Here is a 14622-nt window from a genome sequence, read left to right on the forward strand (position 1 = left end):
ACTCAGCAGGTGCCAGGGACCCAAGGACACAAACGGAGTAAAAGGAGGGGAGGGAAAAGAGTGAGGAACCCCTGCCCTCGGAGGCTGCTGCCACTGCCCACTGGCCCCAGGTCAACTGGACCCCAGATGATAAGTGTGAAACTCCCAGAGGTTGAGATTGGGAGAAGCCATCTTCTTTAGTTAATGAGTTAATTCATGATGAACCTTAGATACCTAAAATGGGCTATATATTACATAGCCTAAATTAATTCCTAATTAACACTTGAAATTTAATCACAATCAAGATGGCTTTTTAAATTGTGGGCAAGAGAAAGAAATACCTCTCAGACACAAAAAACAACCTGTATGTCTGTACACGCCACTGGCCTCAAGTGTATCAGGCTGTATTTATATTTGTGTTTGTGTTGAGGCTGATTTTTCCTATTTTCTCCAAGTTTGGGGAGTTTTATCTCTGAATCCCCAGTGCATAGAACATTTCTAGTTGTCGTAGGAATTAGCAAAGATTTGTTGAACACATAAATCCTCTTTTCAAAATACAGGCCCGGAGCATAGAAACAAAATAGCTAAAGTATGCCCTTTTATTGAGTGGGGCAAGCACGTCCCAGGTAGTAAGTCAACAGTGATAAAATCATTCTGGAATTAGCTCCAGTCCACAAGCCAGGATCCAAAGTAAATGTCCTTTGCTCTGTATTCTTATTGTTTTTCTAAAGTCCTTTTCTTTTATCTTCTAAGATACTCACAGATAGAATGACATAAAGTCTGGATTTGCTTCAAAATACCTTAGCAGACTGTGAGTATGGGTGAGACAAGACCGGCTCTGTGGGAATGATTGTTGGAGTGGGCTATGGGGACATAGGAATTCATAAAATTATTCTATGTTTGAAATTAATTTTCAAAAATATGCTTGAAATTGTCCATTATAAAAGGTTCTTATTACCCCATCCTAAGAAAAATGTGATTGAAGCTAAGTAGTAGAAATGTTAGAAAAACATAAGCAAACAACTCACGAGGTTGGTGTCATATCCCGTTGGGACAGATTTGTCACCCGCAGCTCCCATGGGTCTGGTTGCAGAGGTGTGAAGCTCACGGAGCCTGAGTTCAAGGACTTTGTTCGCTGTTATCTTGTGGTTCTACAGATATGCACTCAAAGCTGCCAAAAATGAGTGGTAGTAAATTACCACACTAATTCAATGACTTTTTCAATAGAAATTGATTACAAAGAAAAAAACTAGTCAGTAATCCTAACAATAGTATTTCAGTGGTTCTTGGGAACATTTTGCAGAATGTAAGAGAAGACATTAAGAAGAAATTTCCAGCAAAATTCTACTACGTCAAGTAGTCTTGCACAAAATGTGAGGCAGAGGGGGTAAATGTATATTCCCTAATTTTTGAGGATGCCATTTTAGTGTTAAAAAGCATCTTCCCTATTTGGGTCTGTAGAATGCTTTTAGTTTTGGCCACGTGTTAAAGTTTTTATTCTGTCTTTCCTGTGCTGTTTGAAAATTCAGTTGTAAAAGCAATTTAAAGCACCTAGAAATTTAAACCTCGATTCTCATTTCAAAAGACAACTAAGTCCCTAAATATTTACTATCTAAGTAATATTCAAACAAATGTCATTTCATCTGAACAGTAAAATAAGTCAGCATGCTTGAACATTTTAATGGGCTTCCAAATGCTATCGGAAAGATCAAGCCATCCTGTCAGAGATCACCCATGGATTTTCTAAAGAAAACACACTGCAATGTCACATAACCTGTCTTTAGCCTGGCCTTTGAGAGAGCAAAACCATTTCACAAATGCTGACGCTGTATTTCCAAAGGCATTCCAGAATGACCCTATAAATGCAATGCACTGAGTATAATATGTTTGGAGTGGGGTAGGCTGGAATTAAGGCAAACATTGCACATTAGTATTTTTTTAAATCACTGAAACAGAAGTGATTTAAGAAGACAAAGCTCAACTCTAAAGGATGGATCTAAAATTAAAAGTAGTTTTAATTACCCTCACATTAAAAAATACACATTAGGCTGGGCGAGGTGGCTCACACCTCTAATCCCAGCACTTTGAGAAGTGGAGGCGGGAGGATAGCTTGAGCCCAGGAGTTGGAGACCAGCCTGGGTAACATGGTAAGACCCCATCTCTTCCAAAAATAATGCAAAAATTAGCCAGGTATGGTGGCGTGCACCTGTAGTCAGAGCCACTCAGGAGGCTAAGGTGGGAAGATCACTTAAGCCCAGGAGGTGGAGGCTTCACTGAGCTGAGATTGTGCCACTACACCCCAGCCTGGGCAACAGAGCCAGAATCTATCTCAAAAAATAATTAAAAATCAAATTACAAATATATATGCCTATGTATACATATAAGTATATGTAAATATAGGTGTATACATGGATGGGTATACTCATATATGTATATGGGAGCAGCCATTTTTCTGGGGAAAGGTGGGAAAAGTGACATAAAATAATATGCTTATTTTGCCTATTATAATAACCATTTATTGAGTACAAATATGGGTTATCTCACGTAATCCTCATCTCTGCTCTCCCAGATAATTACTGGTATCATTTCCACTTTAAGATGATAGAAACTGATGCCTGGGAAGGTCGCATGATGTAATTACGGTCATACATCCGTTGAGAAGCCCCTCCCCATCTCCCAATTTCCAGCCATCTACTGTACTGCAAGCTTATGAATATAAAAGTGGTTTACTCGGCATTCATTTTGGAAGAATCTCTATCCAGCTGTATATTTGAGAACGTTTTTCATCTCCCACCCTTTTCTAAAAACAGTGTCTCCATCTCTTAAGCAGCACTCAAAATGAATAACTCCTGAGGGAGAGCTCCATGGACAAACCAAATATTAATCTTATGGGAAGCAGCTGATTCTTTCCATATCTTGGCAATCGTGAGTTATACTGCAGTGAATATGTGTGTAGATATCTCTTCGAGGCACTGATTTCATTTCAGTTGAGTGTATAAACCAGAAAAGGGACTGCTAGACCATGTGGTAGTTCTTTCTTTAATTTTTTGAGGAATGTCCATGCTGTTTTCCACAAATTACAATGGAATAGCGTTCAGCCTTCAAAAAGGAGATCTTGCCATTTGTGATAATATGGATGAACCTGGAGGGCCTGGTGCTAAATGACATAGCCAGACACTGAAAGAAAAATGCTGCGTGATATTACAGTATTTGAATCCAAAACAGTCAAATGCATGGAAGCAGAATAGAATGGTGGTTCCCAAGGCTCAGGGGACATGGGGAGATGTTGATCAAAGAGTACAGTCTTGCAGTTATAAGTTGAACAAGTTCTGGAAGCCTAACATACAGCATGGTGACTACAGTTCACAATAGTGTGTTATATACTTGAAATTGCTAAGAGAGTAGATCGTAAGTGTTCTCACCACACAAAGTAACCGTGTGAGTGATGGGTATGCTAATTAGCTTCACTGTGGTAATCATTTCATGACCTATACATATATCAAAACATCATGTAGTACATCTTAAATATATACAATTTTTATTTGTCAATTATACTTCAGTAAAGCTGGAAGGCAAAAAAAAAAAAAAAAAGGCAGCTGATTTTTCAGTAGGATTAGAGCCAGGGCTCTCAGTGAGATGTTCTGCCAAAGGCTGGAATGGACAGGACTTTTTTTGGTAGAAAAGAAAAGCAATAAACCCACCTGCGGACGACCAAGCAGGTCGTGACATTGCAGGAACAGCAGATGGTACCTAAAATGTCACTGTAGTCTTTCCCACCTCACTGATTGGCAGCTGTGGCTCAGGCCAAAACCTTGGAGGCATCTTTAACTCCACTCTCTCTCCCTTTCACCTCACATCCAATCTGTCAGCAAATCCTAAACTTCTAAATATATCCAGATATGACCACTTCTCACACCTCCACTGCCAGCACCTCCAGCAGGGCCCCCATCGTGTCCCGCCTGGATTCTCACAGTCGCCTCGCTCGGTCTCCTAGCCCTACACAGTCTCTTCTTTGCACAGCAGTCAGAATGAACAGCTCCTTAAAAACCCAAGTCAGATCAAGTCAGCTCCCTGCTCTGTACCCTGACTCCAGGGGCTCCTCTATAGCATTCAGAGTCAAAGTCAAAGTCTTCAATGCTCCGAGGCCCTACACCACCTACCCCTGTCCATCCCTCTGGGACCTTCCGCTCAACTCTCCCTCTAGCTGCTCCATTCCATCCGTGCCAGCCCCCCTCCCCATCTGTGTTCCTCAAATATGCAGGGTCTTTGCACTAACTCTGTCCTCTCCCTGGAACATGAATCCCCAGACAGCCTCCTGACTCACTCCCTCACCTCCCCCATGTCTTTGCTCAGCTATCACCTTTAGACATGGTTCTGTGTCCCTTGGCTCTGTGTCCCCGTCCAAATCTCATGTTGATTTGTAATTCCCAGGGTTGGGAAGGTGGGGCCTGCCAGGAGGTGACTGGATCACGGGGGTGGATTTCCCCATTTGGTACTGTGTTGATGGTGAGTGAGTTCTTGTGAGATCCAGTTGTTTAAAAGTGTACAGCCCCTCCTTCCCTCTCTCTTCCTCCTTCTCCAACTATAAGATGTGCCTACTTCCCCTTCTCTTTCCACCGTGACTGTAAGTTTTCTGAGGCCTCCCCAGAAACAGGAGTCAGTATGCTTCTTGCACAGCCTGCAGAACCATAAGCCAATTAAACCTCTCTTTATAAATTACCCAGTCTCAGGTGTTTCTTTATAGCAGTGCAAGAATGGCCTAATATACCTTCTCAGTGAGATCTGCCTCAACTTCCCTATTCAAAATTGTAATGTCTTCTGCCCAACACTCCCAGCGCCCTACCCTGGTGCATTTTACCCCATAATACTTATCACCTTCTTACCTTTAAATGTGTTCCTTTCCTTACCAAAGCCTAGTTTGTAAAATCCAAAGCCCTGTTTTCAACTAGACATCGTGTGCCTCCTGACGCCATGCAAACACACATAGCACCAGCTAGGCAATACTCTCGTCACAAAAAGTTGAGCCTGAATTTAATCAAACTCCTCCAGCTAACTTCCACTCACTTGGAACAGAGGAATGAGAGCATGACATCATAAGGAAGCATGCAGACAAATGCAGAATGTGGGACATCGACCTGGTCTCTTTAACAAACCAAGGGGGTGGGGGGGGCATAGAGAAGAGAAAATAATGGAGACTACTGTAGATTTAATAACATTTACAAGATATAACAATGAAACTTCATGGGGAAAATGTGCTCGAATCCTGATTTGTGTCAACAAACAATAAACAGACATTTTGAAGTCAAGTAAGTAAATTTTATTATGGACTGAAAATTATATTTAGTATATTACCATAGAAGTAGCATGCATTTTGAGAGGCATAATAACTGTATTGTGGTTACATAAGAAAATAGTAACCATTTTTAGAGCTATTAATATGTACTGAAGTGTGTAGAGATTTAATGACATAATTTTGGGGATTTACTTTCAGGTACTTCATTATATTGAAAAGAAATAAATGGGCCAGGTGTGGTGACTCACACCTGTAACCCCAGTACTTTGGGAGGCAGAGGCAGAAAAAAAGTAACCTGGCACGGTTGCATATGTCTGTAGTTTCAGCTACTCGGGGGCAAAAGAGGGGAACCTTGAGGTGGGAGGATCTTCTGAGCCCAGGGAGGTTGAGGCTGCAGTGAGCCATGATCACACCATGGCATTCCAGCCTGGGCTGCAGAGTTAGATCCTGTCTCAAAAACACAAACAAACAAGCAAACAAAACAAGAAAAGCAAACAAACAAAATACAAAACACGTGACAAGATTTGTTTTTAAATCAGACTTATTGAGGTTTACATACAATAAAGTGCACCATTTAAAGTTTGATTAGTTTTGACAAATGCATACGGTTATATGACCAAAACCGCAGCCAAGATATAGAGTATTTCCTTCACCCTACAAAGCTCCCTTGTGTATGCTGAGATTTCCATAATTATTGGATCTAGAAAATGAGCGTGTGAGGGTTCACTGTATTATCTTCTTACTATCGTGCATAACTTGGAGCAGACCTGGCAAATATGATTTAGAATTTTTTCGGGCGCACGTGGTGACTGCAGATCCACTAGTGTACATGACAGGTGGACAGATGGGTAACAGACTCTGAAACTTGGAAGAGAAGGTTCTCAGGGAGAGTTCCCAGAAGCCACCCCGAGACAAGGATTCATATGTAAGTGATTTATTAAGAACATGCCAACAAGCTCCAGCATGAAACACATAGGATGGCCCAGAAAACATCTTGCCAAAATAGGCTGGGCACAGTGGCTCACACCTGTAATCCCAGCGCTTTGGGAGGCGAGGCAAGTCGATCACCTGAGGTCAGGAGTTCATGACCAGCCTGGCCAACATGGTGAAACCCCATCTCTACTAAAAATACAAAAATTAGCCAGGCAGGGTGGCAGGTGCCTGTAATCCCAGCTACTCAGGATGCTAAGGCAGGAGAATCCCTTGAACCCAGGAGCACAGGTTGCAGTGAGCTGAGTCCACTGCACTCCAGCTTGGGTGACACAGCAAGACTCCATCCAAAACAAAAGGGAAGAGGAAGGGAGGAAGGGAATGGAGGGAGGGAAGGAAGGAGGGAGAGAGGAAGGGAGGAAAGGAAGGAGGGAGGGAGGAAGAGAGAAAGAGAAAAACAAAGAAACAAGAAAGAATATTTTGCTAAAATAGCTGAATCTATTCCAACCTCTAGAACTTCCTTTTCCTGGCAATATGGGGGACAGAGGAGGAGAAAGTCCAGAAGGTAACTTGATCCACCCACCTGCTCACCCCAGAAATCAGGGGACATCTGAACCTCTTCTATAATCAAAGACCACCAATGGCCATCCAGTCATAACCAAGTCCTGTCAATTCCCTCCCAAAATAAATCTCCCACTCACCCATCTGTGCTCATCCTCCTACCAACCCAAGCAAGGATCTCCTCTCACCTGCATCTGTCAGTAGCATCCCAACTGGTCTTCCTTTCTTGCCCTAACCCCATCCATTCTGCACAGAGCAGTCAGAATTAAAAGGAAAATCAGATCATGTCACTCATTTGTGGAAAGTGCTTCTGTAAAAGAGTTTGGCAGTTTCTCAAACAATTAGAGAGTTGCCAGCAATTCTCCTCCTAGGAATATATTCAAGAGAGATGAGAACATAGGTCCACACAGAATCACCTCCCAAAGGCCAAACCTCCCATTATATACATTGGGGATTAAATTTTAGCATGAATTTTGGAGGGGCTAGAAACACGCATATAACAGGACATAAACTTGATTCCTCATTGATAGGATGGATGCAACTAAACAGCTCAACAGTGTTAATTAAAAATGCTGATTATAATAGAGGAAAATGGTGGCTAAGAGGCAGGACTAACTTGCAGCTCCCACTCGATGGACGGAGCAGCACATGAAGAAGACCCACATTGTCAACTTTTACTCTAAGAACTATCACAGGATGATACTAGGAATACCAAAAGAAACCACAGACACTTTGAAGGAGGGGGATTGCTGCTGCAGGCTCGGTGGGAACTGTGAGTCTGCTTGCTTTCTCAGCTGGGAGGCTTGTAGCCTGGGGCAAGTTCTCAGCCCTGCTCACTGTATGCCTGAAAATAAAGGTGCTGTTGGGGGCATGTGGTGGAAATGAGACCAGCCTTTCAGGCTGCGGGCTGTATAGGAGCTGGGTGAGACCTGTGGCTGCCAGCGTTCCCCCACTTCCCTGGTAACCTGTGTGACACAGCAGAGGCAGCCACAATCTCCCCAGGAACATAACTCCACTGGCCTGGAAACCACATCTCCATCCCCCACAGCAGTCACAGAAAACCCTGCCCAAGGAGAGTCTGAGCTCAGACATGCCTAACCCTGCTCCCCACCTGATGGTCTTTCTCCATCCACCCTGGTAGCTGAAGACAAAGGACATAATCCTTAGGGAGCTGTAGGAACCCACCGGCCACCTGACCCTAGAGCAAGCTTGTATCCTCAGTATACAACTGCAGCTGATGTGCTCTTGAAAGCACCACCTCCTGGCTGGAGGCCAACCAACACAAAATCCTCTGAGTCCACTCTCACTGCTACCTTCATCAGAGCAGGTGCTGGTATCCACAGCTGAGAAACCTGAAGACAGATCACATCACAGGACTCTTTGCAGACAAGCCCCAGTACCAGCCTGGAGCCCAGTAGCTCCACTGGGTGGCTAGATCCAGAAGAGAAATAACAATCACTGCATTTCTACTGTCAGGAAGCCTCATCCCTAGGGAAGGGTGAGAGCACCACATCAAGGGAGCACCCCACAGGACTAAAGAATCTGAACAACAGCCCTTGAGTCCCAGATCTTTCCTCTGACAGAGGCTACCCAAATGAGAAGGAACCAGAAAAAAATAATACTGATAATATGACAAAACAAGGTTTTTTAACACCCCCAAGAGATAACACTAGCTCACCAGCAATGAATCCAAACCAAGACAAAATCTCTGAATTGCTGGAAAGAATTCAGAAGGTCAACTATGAAGACACCCAAGAAGGCACTAGAGAAAGGTAAAGTTTAACTTGAAGAAATAAAAATAATCATACAATATAGGAATGTAATAAATATCCAGTGAAGTAATAGCAGAAATAAAAAACAATTGCAACTTCTGGAAATGAAGTATACACTTAGAGAATTGCAAAACACACTAGAAAGTCTCAGCGATAGAATCAAACAAGTGGAAGAAAGAACATCAGCATTTGAAGACAAGGCTTTCAAATTAACCCAATCTGAAAAAAAAAAAAAAAAAAAAAAAAAAAAAAAAAAAAAACAAGAAAAAGGCATTTAAAAAATAAACAAAGCCTCCAAGAAGTTTGGGATTATATTAAACAACCAAACCTAAGAATAACTGGTGTTCCTGAGGACGAAGAGAAATCTAAAAGTTTGGAAAATGTATTTGAGGATTGAATAATCAAGGAAAACTGCACTAGCCTTGCTAGAGATCTAGACATCCAAATACAATAAACTCAAAGAATAACTGGGAAATTCACTGCAAAAAGATCATTACCTAGGCACATAGTCATGAGATTATCTAAAGTCAAGACAAAGGAAAGAATTTTAAGACCTGTGAGGCAAAAGCACCAGATTAAAAAAAAAAAACTACCAGATTAACAGCAGATTTCTGAGCAGAAACCCTGCAAACTAGAAGGGATTGAGGTTCTATCTTTGGCCTCCTTAAACAAAATAATTAGCCGAGAATTTTGTATTCAGTGAAACTAAGTTTCATAAATGAAGGACAAATAGTCTTTCTCAGACAAACAAATGCTGAATTTGTGACTATAAAGCCAGCACTATAAGAACTGCTAAAAGGAGCTCTAAATCTTGAAACAAATCCTTGAAATACACCAAAATAGAATCTTCTTAAAGGATAAATCTCACACAACCTAAAAACAAGAACACAATGAAAAACAAACAAAAAAAAAAACAAGGTATTCAGGCAACAAACAGGGTGATGAATAGAACAGTACCTCACTCTGAATATTAATATTGAATGAAAATGGCCTAAATGCTCCACTTAAAGATACAGAATGGCAGAATGAATAAGAATTCACCAACCAAGTATCTGTTGTCTTCAAGAGACTCAGCAGACACAGAAGGACTCACATATACTTAAGGTAAAGGGGTGGGAAAAGATATTCTATGCAAATGGACACCAAAAGCGAGCAGGAGTAGCTATTCTTATATCAGACAAAAACAAACTTTAAAGCAACAGCAGTTTTAATAGACAAAGAGGAACATTATACATAATGATAAAAGGACTAGCCTAACAGTAAAATATCACAATTCTAAATATATATGCATCTAAAAGTGGACCTCCCAAATTTATAAAACAATTACTGCTAGACCTAAGAAATGAGATAGATGGCAACACAATAATAGTGATGGATTTCAATGCTCCACGACAGCACAAGACAGACCATCAAGACAGAAAGTCAACAAAGAAACAATGGACTTAAAGTACACCCTAGAATAAATGCACTTAACAGATATTTACAGAACATTCTACCCAACAACTACAGAATATACATTCTATTCATCAGCACATGGAACATTCCCCAAGAGAGATCTTAGGATAGACCACAAAACAAGTCTCAACAAATTTAAGAAAATCGAAATTATAGCAAGTACTTTCTCAAATCACAATGGAATAAAATTGGAAATCAATTCCAAAAGGAACTCTCAAAACCATGCACATACATGGAAATTAAATGACATGCTCCTGAATGATCATTGGGTCAACAATAAAATCAAGATGGAAATTTAAAAATTCTTTGAACTGAACAATAAGTGACACAACCTATCCAAACTTCCGGGATACAGCAAAGGCAGTGGTAAGAGGAAAGTTCATAGCATTAAATGCCTACATCACAAAGTCTGAAAGAGCACAAACAGACAATCTAAGGTTACACCTCAAGGAGTTAGAGAAATAAGAACAAACCAAAGCCAAACCCAGAAGAAGAAAAGAAACAACCAAGACAGAGCAGAACTAAATGAAATTGAAACAACAAAAAACAATACAAAAGATAAATGAAACAAAAAACTGGCTCTTTGAAAAGATAAATAAAATTGATAGACCATTAGAAAGATTAGCCAAGAAAAAAGAGAAGATCCAAATAAGTTCACTTAGAAATGAAATGGGAGATATTACAACCGATACCACAGCAATACAAAGGATCATTCAATGCTACTATGAACATCTTTACATTCATAAACTAGAAAACTTAGAGGAGATGGACAAATTCATGGAAATATACAATCCTTCTTGATCAAAGCATGAAGAAATTGAAACTCTGAGCAGACTAATAACAAGCAGCCAGATTGAAATGGTAATTAAAAAGTTACCAGTAAAAAAGTTCAGGACCAGACGTGTTCACAGCTGAATTATATCTGACATTCAAAGAAGAATGTACCAATCCTACTGACATTATACCAAAAGATAAAGAGGGAATCCTCCCTAAACATTATTTAAAGCCCATATCATCCTAATACCAAAACCAGGAAACAACGTAAAACAAAAAAGACAACTACAGACCAATAACCCTGAAGAACATAGATGCAAAAGTCCTCAAGAAAATACTAGCTAACTGAATCCAACAGCATATCAAAAAGATAATACCCCATGATCAAGTGGGTTTCATAGCATGGATGCAGGGATGGCTTAATATCCACAAATAAATACATGTGATACACCACACAAACAGAATTAAAAATAAAACCATTTTGGATGTTTCAGACCCAGGTGAGCTCCCAGCTGAGTACAGCCACATACAGGATCCTAGCTAACATCACTTGGAAGCAGAAGAACAGCCTTGCTGAGCCCTATCTGACATCCTAGATAACAGAACCCAGAGAAAGAATGACATTGTTGTTTTACACTATTAATACTAAATTTGGGGGGTGGTATGTTATGCAGAAATAACTAACACATAATTGCTCTGTTGGAGCCAACAGGAAACAGAGAGAATCCACCACAGGACTCTAAAATCATTCCCTCTAGAGGACATTCAGAATGCTCTCCAGCCAGGCCTGTCCATCTTAGGAGTGGACATGGAGAGGAACAGTATAGTCAGAGGGTCCCCAGTCCCTATTGAAAAGGCCCGTCCCCAAAGAAGACCATGAGCTAGGTGGCCCCTGCTCTGAACTGAATGTCTGTGTCCCCCACAAAATGCATATGTTGAAATCCTAGCCCACAGTGTGATGCTATTAGGAGGTGGGGCCTTTGGAAGGTGATTAGGTGAGGGGGGGAGCCCTCAGGAGTGGGATTAGTGCCCTTGTAAAGGGGACTCCAGAGAGTCTCTCACTCTCCTTCCACCATGAGAAGACAAGTGGGCAACTCAGAAGAGGGCTCTCACCAGCCCTTGACCACGCTGGCACCCCAATCTCAGACTTCCACCATCCAAAACTGTGAGAAATATGTTTCTGTTGTTTATAAGCTATCCAGTCTATGGTACTCTGTTATACAGCCACAACAAGACAGCTTCTATAAGAATTCAGTGTGTGACCCTGGGGAAGTACTGAGCAGGACCATGAGCCATGGGGGCTGGTACATACATATGAACAAGTGAAGGGGGCAGAATGTCTGCAAAGCAATCACATAGGAATGAACATTCTTCACATCCTAAAGGAACTGTGTCTTTCCAGTTTTTGTTGAGACAGGCAGCCCTCCCTGGGTGTTTTACTCTCACTTTTGCTAGACTCATAAGTAAAAGAGAAATTATTTCTACCAGAAGACATAATTTACAATTGCAAAAATATGGAACCAGCCCAAATGCCCATCAATCAATGAGTGGATAAAGAAAACGTGGTATATATATATCTACCATGGAATACTACTCAGCCATAAAAAGAAACAAAATAGTGGCCTTCACAGCAACCTGAATGGAATTGGAGACTCTTAATCTAAAAGTCAAGTAACTCAGGAATGGAAAAACAAACATCGTACATTCTCACTCATAAGTGGGAGCTAAGCTGAGGATGCAAAGGTGTGAGAATGATACAATAGACTTTGGGAGCTTAGGGGAAATGTTTTTTTTTTTTTTTTTTTTTTTTTTTTTTTAGAGACCAAGTCTCCCTATGTTGCCCAGACTGGTCCTGAACTCCTGGGCTCAAGTAATCCTTCCATCTCAGCCTCCCAAAGTGATGGGATTATAGGCATGAGCCACTGTACCCAACCAAAATCTTATAATCTTTAAATGTTAGTTTGCTTCCTGGCTATCCCATTTACAATCTCTGAAGTCAACCTTCTTCACCAAAGACCATGAGGCTTAATTGTGAAATATATCCAGTCTCTTGAACTCAGGGAAAGCAAATCTATGTACTCCTGCATTCCGCCTTATCCCTTCAAATCCTCTGATGATTGGTCAAATATGAAAAGAGATCGTAACAGCACTGACCTTTATGTAAACCAGCAATCTTAATTTCACATCCATTGCCTATTACGATGATGCCTTTACACTGTGTCATTCAGGTCATAGGTTAATGATCTACTTTGTATTCACTGGAAGTGATCATAGTGGAGTCTCAGGTAGGTCACAAGTTTAAACACAAGGACGTCATCTCCTGTGTGGTGGAGATGCCCACATTTCTCAGACTCTCACTGTCCCACCCACTTGCCTTGTCTTCAAATGCTGGAGCAGAGTCACTTGCCATGTCAATCTAGATCAAAAACTTCAGAACATTCGTTTTAAATTTTATCTTATTTCTGAAACCGTTGATCCAGAATCAATGCACACAAGTGTGCAAACCAGGGTTGAATTGCCCAGTTCTCCCCTACGGTTTCCTGCATGCAGTAACTTGCAGATGTCCCCAACACTGAATGGACAGAGTCTGGAAACTAGAGGTGACCTGGCTCGAGGTCCACATGCATCATTAGCCTCTCTTCATTTCTCACATGCCTTCAATCAAGCAGAGATTTCATCTCCGTCTGCTCCAATGGGACACTTGTTTGTTGCTCCCCCCCAGTAAAAAGAAATGCCAGTTGCTTTTGTGCTTCCATGACAGGAAGGTAGCCAGTTGGTTTTGCCCATTCACAGCCAAGGTTAAGTTGCCTGACTAGCCAGAGAGCGCCACGTCTGTGTCTCAGGTCCGCTAGCACTTTTCACTGCACTGCTGGCATTAATGTGGCATCTTCTCCCCACCACAGTATGACTGAAGCCAGCAACATTCTCCTTACAGATCACAGAAAAATAAACATTCTCCTTATAGGTCTACCATACTATCTGTCCTTTTCATCAGATTCTCCTAGGATTTGCCTGGAATGCCATTGGCACTTGATAAATATCCATGAAATGAACAGATGGGTATCAATAAAGGCAGTTTCTGGATGATATTCTGATGTAATTCTTTGCATGCTGAGAGTTTAAATGTGAGCCTCTGCCTTTACCAAATTATTCCACCTCTCCCCTCAAGTAGGTCCAATGTCCAATAGTGTGGTTGCCCTTAATTAATGACGAGACTACCAAAGGCCCCACATGACCTGCCCCCAGCGCACCTCTTCAGCTTCCTGTCTCTGTCTCTCTCCTCCTCCACCCAAGGTGCCCAGCCAGACACAACTCACTCTCTCCTGTCATGGAGCAGGCTTCTTCTTGCATCAGGCCCTTTGCACAGTATGCTCTCTCAGCTAGAACATTCTTCCATCACTGGCCTAATTCATTCAAACCGGCTCTTCAAGTCCCAGAGCTGATGTCACTTTCACAATCTCCTGACTCCTGTGGGTTAGGTGAGCTTCCCATGCTCCTGGTATTTCCTTATTTCAGTTCTCATCACTCTGCACCGTAAAGGCCTTGCTGCCTGTGGTACCTCTCACCAGGCTGTGAATGTCACACAGGGAAGTGTGTCCCCTGTTGCATCCGCAGGCCCTGACAGATGGGAAATGCTTGCTACACACTGAGTTTTTGTTGGTTGCATGAATGAAATGCATCGGCCATGAGCGCTCTGTTCTTATGTTCTCCAGGAGACAGGCAAGGCAGGATCTGGAGGACAGATTTTGGAATCAGACAGATGTGAGTGGGCAGCCTGAACCCACCCTGACTTCTTCATATAAGACAGTAGAGTAATCCCAGGACTTTGGAAGGCCAAGGTGGGTGGATCGCTTGAGG

The sequence above is a fragment of the Callithrix jacchus genome, chromosome 21 (assembly GCF_049354715.1).
Source record: "Callithrix jacchus isolate 240 chromosome 21, calJac240_pri, whole genome shotgun sequence".
Taxonomy (NCBI): Eukaryota; Metazoa; Chordata; class Mammalia; order Primates; family Cebidae; genus Callithrix; species Callithrix jacchus.